Raw genomic sequence first — 13,490 nt, 5'->3', positions numbered from 1 at the left:
GGTTTTGAGAGGGGGGAGGGCTAACAACGGGGAATGACTCAGGAACTCAATGTCATTCAAAAGGTTTTCCTTGCGTTTTCTCCTGGTAATTTCCCATTGCTCGAGTGCGTCGAGCCGACGTCCTTTTCCTTCGAAGGCCAGTATTTTAGGTTGGAAACTGCATGAATGGTTCTCGTTGATAAGGTGAGTGGCTAGCTGGGATTTGGTGTCTTTCTTATCAAAACATCTTTTGTGCTCTGCTGTCCTTACTTTGAAATTCCGACCAGTTTGTCCTACATATGTTGAATCACATGAGTCGCAGCTGATTGCATAAATGCCGGATCTTAAAAGAGGGTCCAATTTATCTAATGATTTGTCAAATAATTTTTTAAGCGTCACTAGGGAATAAAAACAGAATTTAAAACGGTCTCTCGGGAAGCACTTGGAAACTTTGTATGACTCTTTACCTACGTATGGTAGCTTCACCCACTTCTTTGTGTTTGAGGTCTGCTTAAGGTCTGTGATTTCTTTAATGGCTTTTTTCCTTCGTGAATTCTGCAATATCCTTTCAATTAGATACCCATCGTAGCCGTTAACAGAAGCAATGTGATGAATGTGGTTTAGTTCTTTGGCAAAGGACTCCCGTGAAAGTGGAATATTCATGAGTCTATTAATCATTGAGTGGAATGGTGCCATTTTGTGACTGAGGGCATGGCACGAATCAGATGGAATGACCATATCTGTAGATGTCGGCTTTCTAAAGATGTCAAATATATGTTTATCCCCGAATATAGATATTTGCAAATCTAAAAAACTTAAACTTCCATCTGTATCTTTCTCCATCGTGAAATTAATGTTTTTATGGCATGAGTTTAAAAGGTTTAAAAAATTATTGGCTTGCCGTAAGCTTCCGGTCCAACAACATAAAATATCGTCGACATATCGAAACCAATAAAATACGTTCTTTACAAGTGAGTCATTGGAGTTAAAAATCTTTTTAAATTACTAGCCGAAATTTTTATGGACAATTTTGAAAGAAATTTGAAATACATTCTTGAGGATTTTCTTGTTCGCTGCTCTCGGAATTTCCTCATGTCTATGTTCCTGGCCTCCAATGCTTCCTCCGTTAAAGCTTCAATTGTACGAAAGGATTCTTTGTAAATTGCTGTGCTATGTATCAGCACTTTATGTACCATGAGTAGCATATAATACCAACCATAATCGATGTACAGCTCCGCTATTTCCATGCCATACTGGCTGAAGGCTTCTTTATTTATCTCATCGCCGCAGGATAGAGATTTTAATATCACTGAAGGTCTATGGATAAGTCTTTCATCGATACCTGTCGTGAAAATTGAAAATCACATTAATAATTACATTTCATACACACAAAGCATTTGTTCGTAGATTTTTTAAACTTATGGAAACGGTTCCAATATTTCTTACTTATTGACTATAATTTTATATTTACACGTAATTTCATCTCATCTGAAATGAAATCCTGAATTAAAACTCCACTTTAAAAATTATGATGATTGAGATTAAAGAATGATTATTTTTACACACGTACTGCATATATTCGCCGACTGTATATGCACGGTAGTCAATTACACTCACTAGATGCGAGAGGGAGATATTGATATACTTCTGGAGGGAATTTCATTTCCCTCTGAAGCCAGCATTTGAACGTCTCTTTGAAATGCGCATCTGTCCTTGAGCTTTGATTCCATTTTCTCAGGTATTTCGGGAAAACATTCTTAGCATAGAACGCGTCATAATATTTTTGGCATGCTTGATTTCATTCAATCGAAATCTTTTTTCCAAATATTCCACGACATATACCTTCTTCTTCGCTTACGAATATTCTTTTCTCTCTGTATTTTTTTGTAAACCGCAAGGTACGAAAAAAATTGCGGCACCCGTAATTCAAATTTAACACTTGTATATATGGCTGAAACGATGAATGTGATTTCTAAAAGTTGTCTTTTTTTAACCAATAATAAACCGGAAATTATGAGTTGACATTGATTAAAAGATATACAGGCTTATATAGACTTGCCTCTGAGTTTCCGGCGCATCCTGAAATTTGAATGCCAAACATTGGCAAACCAAGTGCTCTAATTATCTGGACAGAGAAGTTTTCCGAGTTAGCCGTTTTAACACAGTTCGAAGCACAGAACTTGTTCACTAAAAAAATCATTAAATAAAACTGAGTGGGAAATATTCACTACATCCATGCAATGGCTCTGGTGAGGGAAGCCGTCATCCTCATTCTATTATTTTATTTTAAATGCACTTGCAAGATGCCCGCTCCCTTGGGTGGTTTAGGCGAATTTTTCCCTCCGATTTCCATCCTATGTCTATGGGCTATCCTACGTCTATGGGCTGTTGAAATGATCCTGTGAACAATTCTTGGCATTAGGGAGCATTTATTTCTCTTAGGGCCAAGACCTTATTTCGGAATAACGTGCTGACAACGCTGTACAGCATGTAAGGGATCTCTTCTCTATAAAAATATGAGAAACGTTTTGAAGAGAAAAGCATCTTGTGGTTACTGTAAGGTTCTCGCATAGGGACTTAAATACTTGCTTTTGATCACTCATAATTTTTCTTATTAAGAGCATGAAAACCGGCCTTCATTGGTTTCATGAATATTTGAAGGTGAGTGCACAAACGAGAAGTATGCACACGATAGGCGTGAAGCACTTGATGTGTGTAATATTAAAGGATGTAGAATTATGCTAAGAATACACCATGCAGGTTCGACCACCGATACAAAAATATTTTAGCGATAATGCCATTCGGTCACCACTCAACTTAAAACCCTCAAGATGTCGGATAGGTAAGTATAGGCAAGATTTTTTTCTCCACCTTGTTGTACATACTCTTCCCAAGGATTCTGCATAGAAATCTTTGAGGAGCACGGAGGAGTATAAAACTATATCGACACATTTGACTAAAAATAGGCCCAAAAATAGCTAACATTATAAATAATTAAATAATGTTATAAAAAATTCTGAAACGAACAAATAATACTATAATATTGTGAAAAAGTATGCAAAATTACCGTATTAAAATTGACAGATGAATCCCATGAAATTAAAATAGTCTTTTATTTAGTTGAATTACCCTAAAATCGACTATTTCTACGCCTCGGGCGTTTTAGGCTGAACGTGCCCAGGTTTGACGGGTTGCACAGGTCAGCATAATAATCACACAGACCTATCAGGCACGAAATATTGTAGGCCATATCCTGTAGAAACCGATTATACAATTCAAAACTTCCTCTTAAAAAGTCGAAAAATAACTTTTGGGCAGCTTTTTTCCATTTGGGACCACTGTGCGTTGTGTATTGAGGAATATTTGGTAAGTTGGTCGGGTCGGGTGGATTGGTTTGGACGTCTTTAGAGCTGGCCCCGACAGGGATGGTCTGGGAGTTCGGTCGTGTCGTATGGTCGGGTCTGAACGTGTGTAGCGCCTTTTTTAAGCTACAGCAAAAAACAACAGTGGTCTTTCTTACCATTTACATCTCCAATACCTGGTCTATGTAATTTATTCGGGAAAATCTTCTTCCCTTCTTCCTGTCCACCTGTCCTTCGACGACGGCTTTCATCATGCCTCTTGAGGTAGCCAAATAACTTGTCCAGTCATGTTCTTAGGGTTTTTAGAAGACTTCTCTCTTCTCTCACTCTTTTTAGTATTTCCTCATTGCTTACTCGAATGATGTTTGATAATAATCGAGAGAGAGGCCGCTAGGTGTCGGCCTATAACACAAGACCTCCCAGGTTATAGAGGAGGAACTGATTGTTGAGTTGTATTGTCGTATGGGCAAGGCAGTACGCGACAGTACGGTGTTGTGCGTGGTGCGACGCGGACCGCGAGCCGAACTCATCGGGGAAGAGGGGAGAAGGCAGAGCAGCGGAAGGTAGGTGGACATCGGGGCGTTCTCTCTCTCTCCTATTCTTATAATCATAATACAGTCCATTTTTTATCTTTTCTTTTGGGGCGAATTTTCAAATTTCATATTTGCGTGAAATTATATTGGCCCAAACATTTGTTGGTCCTTCGGGCCGAATTTTATCCGGAATATCTCATGGTTGGATCTGTGATTCAATAGTGCTATAGCTATTTATTGTTTTTGTGATAATGAAAAACGGAAAGGGAACAGCAGGTGAAGTTATGGATGAAGCACGTGGTCAACGCTTCCTTAAGCTGAAGAAAGCTCGTAGGGACACGTTAATTCAATGTATTGAAAGACTTTATACCCTCACACTAGGACAACCAATTGATATTTCGATTATTAAAGCAAGGTACGAATGTCTCGAGGAAAAATATAGCTCTTTTTTGGCACTTTGCGATGAGATTCGTGAAGACCTAGTTGAGTATAACATGGAATTCGGTGAGGAATTCAGCATTTCCAATCGCGTCGAAGAGCTATATTACGAGATCAAAGCGGCGGCAAATCAGTTGCTACCAACGGAAATTAGTAATGCGAACACGGAGCCGTCTAATGTTGCTCAAACGGCCAGGCTGCCCAAGATTAATATTCCTTCGTTTGACAGTGCTAAGTTGGCTAATTTCAAACCATTTCATGATGTTTTTCGTAGCCTTATACACGATAGCACTCAATTGACTGACATCGAGAAATTCCATTACTTAATAAGTAGTGTTAAGGGAAATGCAAGAAAAATAGTAACGGGTCTTCCACTTGTATCCGAAAATTACCCGATCGTATGGAAAACATTGGTACAATAATATGAGAATAAGCGAATTCTAGCTTTGCAATACGTAGAGGCAATAATAAATGTCCCTAATTTGAACCATGACTCAGTCGAAGGTTTTCAGTCATTATTCGAAAATTTGTCCGAAAATGTTACTGCTTTGAAGGCCATGAATATCCCAAATTTAGCTGATTTCATCCTTTTTGTTCTGGCAGTAAGAAAGCTGGATAAAAATTCGCGAAAGCAATTTGAGATGGAACACCATGAAATGGAGTTGCCACTTGTTGAGGATCTAATGAAATTTGGCCAAAAGCACGTCAATATACTCCGATCAGTGGGATCGAGGTCAAGTGCTTCTTCAAATCCTAGGTTGGCTCAAACTAAGAGGAGCTTTACCAGTCCAAGAACCTCGCTCTTGGCAGCAAGTGAAAATATAAAGTTGTTCGCATGTCCTAAATGCACGGAACAACGCCGTTTATATTTATGCAAAAAATTTATCTCGATGTCGGTAGATGAAAGGAGGGACTATGTAAAGTCAAATGGTATTTGTTTCAATTGCTTAGGTGGTAAACATAAAGCAAGTGCTTGCCGATCACGTATGTCTTGCCGTAACTGTGCTAAGGGGCATCATACATTGCTATGCACAACCAAAGTTTCGGAACCCAATTCACGAATAACCTCGCATGCTTCCAGCACAGCTAGCAACGATTGTAAGGTTCGGGAAAAAAATGACACCAACGACATGTATGAAATTACAGCACATAGCAGTGAAAACAGTGTGTTGAACGAGATAGCTTGTCCGACGAGCCAAATTATTTCTCAAAACTCAATTATATTATTGGGGACAGCTATTGTTGCTGTAAAGTCGGCATCTGGCATGTTCAACAATGTGCGTGTTCTGATTGATTCGGGGTCGCAAGCCAGTTTCATCACCACTGCTTGTCAACAAAGGCTGGGTCTCCCGCGAAAACAATCCATGGTCGCATGCAACGCCACGCCACGCCGAATTTTCCAATTTTTCTATCACACTGTTCCCAGCCTTGAAGGCTGTCTACAGTGAATTTCAATTTTTTTCATGTCTAGTAAATTTTAATCAGTAAAGTCACAGTGTGGCAGTTTGTGATAGTTAGGGGGAGGGGATGTGGTGGGGGACTAGAGCGTATTTCGGGGTTTTATGTTTACCGATTTCATTTGGAGAATAGTTCCATAGATTCTGGAGTAATTCATTTTCGGTGTATTCTAAAGAACGCTCGAATTTTGGGAGATTAGCTTTCAATTCCATTAAGATTGGGACGATTTTAAGGTCCTTCCGTAGATCTTTATTACGTATAAACCAGGGAGCGCCTACTAATTTGCGAAGAATTTTATTTTCAGTTATCTGGATGCGGTTTAGGTGGGTTTTGGCTGCCATGAGCCAAACCGGCGATGCATAAGACAGAAGTGGTTTTAGCATTGTGTTATATAGAAGCAGTTTGGTCTTCAACGATAAAGCTGACTTTTGGTGTAGTAGTGGTCCAAGCGAACAAGCAGCTGCAAAAGTTTTCCCTGTTGCATAGTTAATGTGTTGCTTCCATCTCATTTGTTTGTCCAGGATTACACCAAGGAAGGTGGCTTTCTCTCGGCGGGGAATTTCGGTGTTGCCGTAAAAGATTGGCTCTCCTATGCCCGCTCTAGGACGTCGGGAAAACGTTACATGAACACATTTTTTCGGATTGGCCGACAATTTCCAAGTATTGGCCCAGTCTTCGTAAATATCAACTTGGCGTTGAAGCAGCTCAGCCGTCGTTCTTGGGTTTGAACCCTGGGCAATAAACGTGGTGTCATCAGCATAAAGAAGGTTGAGGCGCCGGGAATGGTGGGAAGATCGTTTATGAAGAGATTAAAAAGGATCGGGGAAAGGATTGCTCCTTGAGGAACACCGGAGGAGATGGGAGCAGTATTGGAAAAGGAGGAGTTGCATTGGACGTAGAAGGTACGGTCGGATGTAAAGGAGCGGACCAGTTTTTGAAGGAATATAGGAATGGGAAGGGAGGACAGTTTCAGGATTAGGCCCAGGGTCCAAACCCGGTCAAATGCAGCTTGGAGATCAAGAAAGACAGCTTGGGTAATCCAACGATGGTTGAAACCTCCAATGATAGTCTCAGTCAGGCGAAGTATCTGATGCACGGTGGAAGTATGGCGTCGAAAGCCAGCCTGCTCCGGTCTGATGCAATTATGAAGGGAGAGGTGGGATTGGATTCTGGAGTGAATGACAGTTTCGAAAAGCTTAGACAAGGTATTCAGAAGGGAAATGGGACGGTATGAGGAAGGGTCAGTTGCAGGTTTTAGAGGTTTTAGGATCATTATAATTTTTGCGCATTTCCAGGAAGTAGGGAAGTATGAAATTTGGATTAGGAAATTGAATAGAACGGCGAGGAATGCTATTGCAGGAGAGGGAAGGTTTTTGAGGAGTTTATTGGAGATTGCATCAGGACCTGGAGCAGATTTGGACTTCAAGCCATCAATGATGGATTGGAGTTCGCTTGCTGATGTTAAAACAGGCTGGTCAATCGGGCAGTATTGTAGGCTCAGCCAATGTTGCTCGGCTTCATCTTCTAAATCCGAGGGAAGATCATTAGAGAATCTTTTTTCAAGAATGGAATAAAAAAGAGCAGCCTTTGCTTCATCCGGGGTAGCTAAGTCGTCGTCGGAGCTGAGCGGAGGAGAAGTGCGCCTTGGGTTCTTGAGGGCTTTGGCCATTTTCCGTACAGAGTTGTCGGTGACAGAAAGCGAAGCGACTTTTTTGTGCCAGAGAGCTTGTCGATGAAGTCGGAGAAGAGAGTTTACTCTGTTCCGAAGAGCTTTAAATTTTTCATGACTTTCTCTTGTTCGTAGAGACTGCCACAATTTTCGAGCTCTATTTCTTTCCCGGATGGTGGAAAGAATTTCAGGTGGGAGAGCTTCATTTGTTCTTTCTTGAGGAATGATAAATTTTGAGTTTTCTGCACAGGAACGAATGGTGTCCGTGAGTTTGTTGATGCAGGTATCTGCGTCGGAGCGGGAAGCCAAAGGAAGTTGTTGTAGCTGGTGGATATTATCTCTGATGAGCCGGGAGAATTTGTTGAAATTAATTGCCGTTTTTGGAGGAGGAATGTGGGAGGACGGGGAACAGTTTAAGGAATAGAGAAGGGGAAGGTGGTCAGACGCAGAGGAATCCAAGATAATTGGTTGGGTAGTTGCAGGAAGTTTGGAGGCAAAGGCAATATCTAAGATGTCGTCCGTGCCGTTGTTACAGTAATGCGTAAAACCAGACGGAGAAAGGATGGTGGCAGAACGCTCTCTGGCAATAAGAAAAAGTTTGCGGCCAGTAGCATTAGTGGTAGAAGCTCCCCAGTGCGTGTGTTTAGCGTTAAAGTCGCCTCCAAGAAATGCACGTTCTGCAAGCAATTTGTTTAATTCGCGAAGATCGTCGGAGTCAAGCTTTTTCGGTGGATGGTAAATGGACCAAAAATTTATAATTCCGAGTTCAGTAGAGATGCCCGCGCCAACGGCTTCTGATGTCTTCAAAGTTGGAAACTGCAGCAGTTGAGATGGGATTGTTGATTTTACTAATACAAGAACACCGCCGCCAGATCCGCTTCCTCGGTCGCGGCGATATTGTTTGAAACCAGGGATGAAGATGTTTTTATTTGGATTCAGATGAGTCTCTTGGAGTAAAGCGACGTCAATTTGATTTTCTTGCAGTAGGTGCCGCAGTTCATCGGTTTTTGTAGGAATTCCATTAACGTTCCATTGAAATATCCGGAGTTGTGAAGCTTTTCGTTGCCTATCCATCGCTGATTAGAAGTAAGGCGCCTTGGATGATTTCTTCTAATAAAATATCTGTTTTGGGTTTCTCTGAGGGAGCGATTAATTTTTTAATTAGCTGAGAAAGCCAGGAGAACAATTTAGACTTGACAGAGGGAGTGAATAGGGAATTAATGGTTTCTTGGATTGTGGCAGGTTGAGGAGCAGGAGCAGGAGGGGGGGGAGCGGAAGTCATAAGCGAAGGAAAAACTGAAGTAGAGTCGATGGCCGGTGCAGCAGGAAGGACGGCAGAGCGGCGAGAACTCTGGAGACGTTCGGCGTAAGAGACGTAAGCAGGGCATTGGCGATAGTTTGCTGGATGGTTCTGCTTGCAGTTCGCACAGGTAGCTGGGTCCGGTTTGTGAACAGTGCATTCCCAATGCGAGTGGAGATCTCCGCATCGAACACATCTGGTGGCAAGTCCGCAGGATTTATGAGTATGGCCAAATCTTTGGCAAATTTTGCACTGCGGCGGTCCAGGGGAAGGCTTGAAAGTCTCAAATGTGACGCCGAGGTCGCAGAGATGCGTGATGGATTCGTACCTGGCACGATCATTTGGATCAGAAAGCTTGACTTGAAAGAGAGGAAGCAATCTTGTTGGCGGAGTTGGCAATACAGCGTTTGGATTTTCAGCTAGTTGTCTATTCCGGTGTTCTTGTTCACGACGGGTTGGCCGCGTGGTGCGAAGTTGGATGATCTCATCAGGATATAGAGAGTGGTTTGCGAGAGATGATTTAATTTCTTCAGTAGTAGTATCGACAAGCAATCCGCGCAGTAGAAGGAACGGCTTCTTATCTTCGGGTAATTGATACGTGAAGTATTCCCATTTGTTTGTGGAGAAGAGGCGAACCAAGGCGCGGAAATCGGACGAAGTAGAAGCTTGTATTCTAATCTGAGCACCAGTTGTATGACAGATCGGTGGAAATTCACATGCAGATTTAATTTCTTTAGATTTACTGGACCATTGAGATAGATTTTTTGAGAAAATCGGAGGAATAGCCGATTTTGGTTGAATCCTAGGTAAAGTTGATGAAGTTGAGTCCTTTCTGGTGCGGTGAAAAGCCGAAGGAGTTGATGACACATCTTGACGCACAGACGAAGCATGCATGGAAGTATCGGATAATGCATCAAATCGGTTTGAAACTGCAACTGGAGTAAATTCTTGAAGTGGAGGAGTTTGCCTGGCGCATTTCCTTTTAATTGGTCCTAAAAAGGGCCTATCATCCTCTTCAACAGCCTCAGAATTAGAAGTGATTGCAGTATTTGGTTGAAGGTCGGAAGGCGTAGGCGGACCTAAAGAGGGCCTGTTGACTTCTGCAGAATTTGAAGCATTTGACTGAAGGCCGGAAAGCGTGGACGGACCTAAAGAGGGCCTATTGACTTCTACAGGGTTAGCAGCGATTGAAGCATTTGACTGAATGCAGGAAAGCGTAGACGGACCTAAAGAGGGCCTATTGACTTCTACATTAGCGGACAGATTGGAGTCAGTTGACGCGGTTGGCGGAAGGCCAGCTAATTGCCTGAATCGCGGATCAAAAGTAAGCTGTTCTGGTACACTGATAGTGATCAATTTCCTATTGGGGATTGGGGGAGCCACACTGTGACTTACCGAGTCGGGAACCGGGTTGGTTGTGCCGCAGGATGAGGCACCGTTGACGCTGGCTGCTGAGGTCGGCTGCGCGAACAGTCGCTCGATGTCCTCGTCGGAGTAGGCGTTTTCAGCGTGGAGAGAGTCGTCGTCCTCCGATGTTGACGCCATGGCGTCGCCGCCAGGCGGGTTGGCCGGGATGCTGATTGACGCAGCAGTCGTGTAGAAAGCACTTCACTATGAAAAATACACTTCTTGACGCAGAAGGTAATCAAAAGGCTGTGTATGGGTACACTATGCTCGCAGTACCACAAGGTTGCCCCCAACGGATCGGTCGCATGCAAAGGCCTCGCTGAAAATCCCGTCACTACTACTAAGGGTATTTCTTCTTTGGTAATTCGGCCTCGTCAAGGAGGCGAGGAATTAGTCACAAACGCCGTAGTAATTCAAAAAATTACCTCAAAGCAACCTAGCGCTCTCATGCCAGATATTGTGCGTGATAGTTTCCGCTATTTGATATTGGCGGATCCAGATTTCCACAAGCCTGGGGATATTGATATTTTAATTGGTGCAGAATTATACTCGCAAATTATGGTTGACGGACCCCCGATTCGCTACGAAGGCAATCCTACTGCGTGGCCTTCCATTTTTGGTTATATCTTAATAGGTCCTGTAAAATCTTCCTCTAATCCTTTGAATATGTGCGCAAAAATTTCCTCGTGTATTGTCACGAACGAGGAACGTGATTTGAGCTCTATGTTAGAAAATTTCTGGAAGGTCGAAGAGATTCCGAATAATTCCCCTGCCTCACCAGACAACGATAAGGCGGAATCGCAGTTCAAATCGCTTCATTATAGAGAAGAAAATGGGAGATATGTTGTACCCATTTTATTTAAGGAAGAGAACCATGACGATTCTCTAGGCCACTCTCACACCCAGGCATTAAAGAGGTACTCTAACCTCGAACGGAAATTAGCTCATGACGCCAATTTACAAGCAGAGCATAGGCGGATCCAGGGGGGGGGGGCACGGGGGCCCCCGCCCCCCCCCCCCCCCCCCAGACCCTTAAAAATATGCTAGATTTTTAATACGGGCCCATTATCATTTCGTTCGTTTTGCATAACAAGGTATCCTTGTGCCCCCCCCTGAACAAAATCCTGGATACGGCCTTGCTTGTGCCCCTCCCAGAAAGAAATCCTGGATCCGCCCCTGAAGCAGAGTATAATAAATCCTTAAGAGAATATCTCACAATGGGGCATATGTCAACTTCCCAATAGGGATCTGGAAAATATCTCATTCCACATCATGCTGTGATTAAGGAGTCTAGCTCAACCACGAAAGTGCGCGTCGTGTTTGACGCTTCGGCGCGTACCTCATCCGGGTGTAGCTTGAATGAACTTCTTTTAAAGGGTCCAAAGTTACATAAAGATATAGCGGATTTAATCATGAGGTTTCGTCTACATGCCGTGGCATTTGTAGCCGATATTTCAAAAATGTATCGCTAGATTTTGATACGCCCAGAACACAGGGCTTATCAGCATATAGTTTGGCGCCCTAACGAGAATTCCACTTTGCGCGAATATGAACTGAATACAGTTACGTTTGGTTTGACGTCATCTCCATACTTGGCTATGAGAGTGCTTAAGCAGCCGTCTCAAGATGAAGCGGCACGCTTCCCCCTTGCAGCTGTAGTACTCCCACAAGACGTATTTGTGGACGATTTAATATCAGGAAGCTCTACGAGCACAGAAGCAATAGAGCTTATTGCGCAATTGAAGGGATTATTAAATCGCGGAGGTTTTGAACTTCATAAATGGGCCACAAATTCTGTTGATGTTTTAAGGGCCATTTCACCGGAGCTGGTGCAAAGCAAGGTGGAATTCACTGATGAGGAGGGCTCAAACTTTCGAATATTAGGTTTATGTTGGGATCCTAAGTTGGATTTATTTTCGTACAATGTGAGGATATCCTCAAAACCACCCTCAAAAAGAGGTGTTCTATCAAATTTAGCACAACTATTCGATCCATTAGGATGGATCAGTCCGGTTGTGTTTTGGGCGAAACATTTTATGCAGAGCCTTTGGAAATTAAAGATAGGATGGGATGACGATTTACCTTCCGAGGTAATTGACGCATGGAGACAGTTTGTAAGCCAGCTGTCTTTGTTAGAAAATGTTAAAATACCTCGAGGTGCGTTAGGCCATGCAGTGAATGATGCAGAACACCACCAATTAGTGGGTTTCTGTGATGCCTCCGAGCGGGGCTATTGCGCAGTGGTTTATTTGCGCTGTGGGGCTTTACAAACTATGGGGAAAGTTCACTTAATGATGGCAAAAACTAAGGTCGCACCGATAAAAACTTTAACAATACCAAGGCTAGAACTTATGGGAGCAGTGTTGCTGACGAGGCTTATGGAATTCGTATTTGCGTCTCTTTCACAGAAAATAAATATTGAGTGTGTTTACGCATGGACTGACTCCACAACAGTCCTAGCATGGATCAATACTCCAACGCATTTATTAAAAGCATTTGTTGCAAATAGGATTGCTCAAATATCAGAAAGTCAATTGGGTATAGTGTGGAATCATGTAGCTGGTAAAAATAACCCTGCTGATTCAGGTAGTCGGGGATTGCTACCCCAACAAATAATTAACCATGATTTATGGTGGAACGCACCTTCATGGGTAGCTAATAGTATTGATCAATGGGAGGTTAGCAGTTTTATGGGAATAAATGAGGAACTTCCGGAAATGAAGGATCTGATGATCTGTGAGGATCAATGCAGCTGTCATAGACAACGATACAGTAGACATTACATTTGTGGAACGTTATTCTTCCCTGTCTAAACTTAATCGAGTGATTGCTTATTGTCTTCGCTTCATTGCATTCACAAAAGGGTTTTCAAACTTGAGCAAAGATAGTAATCTTAGCGCAAAAGAGATCATTAATGCATTAACAATATGCATAAAAGTAACTCAACTTGCTTATTTTCAGACAGATATTGAAAACCTGAAAGGAGGGCGTGCATGTTCCAGAAAACTTCAGACACTGTCTCCATTCATAGATGGCGATGGTTGCCTCAGGGTGGGTAGTAGACTAATTAACTCTGACTTGTCCTACAATCGCAAACACCCATTACTGTTACCCAAGGAAGCTTATCTAACTGCATTGATCGTGGACCATTATCATAAAATGTATTTGCATGTGGGACCCGTGACATTGCAGTACTTCTTAGGATTGAAATATTGGATTCTCTCAGCACGTTCCGTGGTTCGACATCGAATCAGAAAATGCGTGACTTGCACCAAACTGAAGGCTTCGTGCAAGTTGCCGAGAATGGGAGATTTACCCTCCCCTCGGGTGGTGGCAACGCGTCC

The sequence above is a fragment of the Ischnura elegans genome, chromosome 8, assembly GCF_921293095.1.
Source record: "Ischnura elegans chromosome 8, ioIscEleg1.1, whole genome shotgun sequence".
NCBI classification, from domain to species: domain Eukaryota; kingdom Metazoa; phylum Arthropoda; class Insecta; order Odonata; family Coenagrionidae; genus Ischnura; species Ischnura elegans.
Note: the sequence above shows the minus strand (reverse complement) of the source record.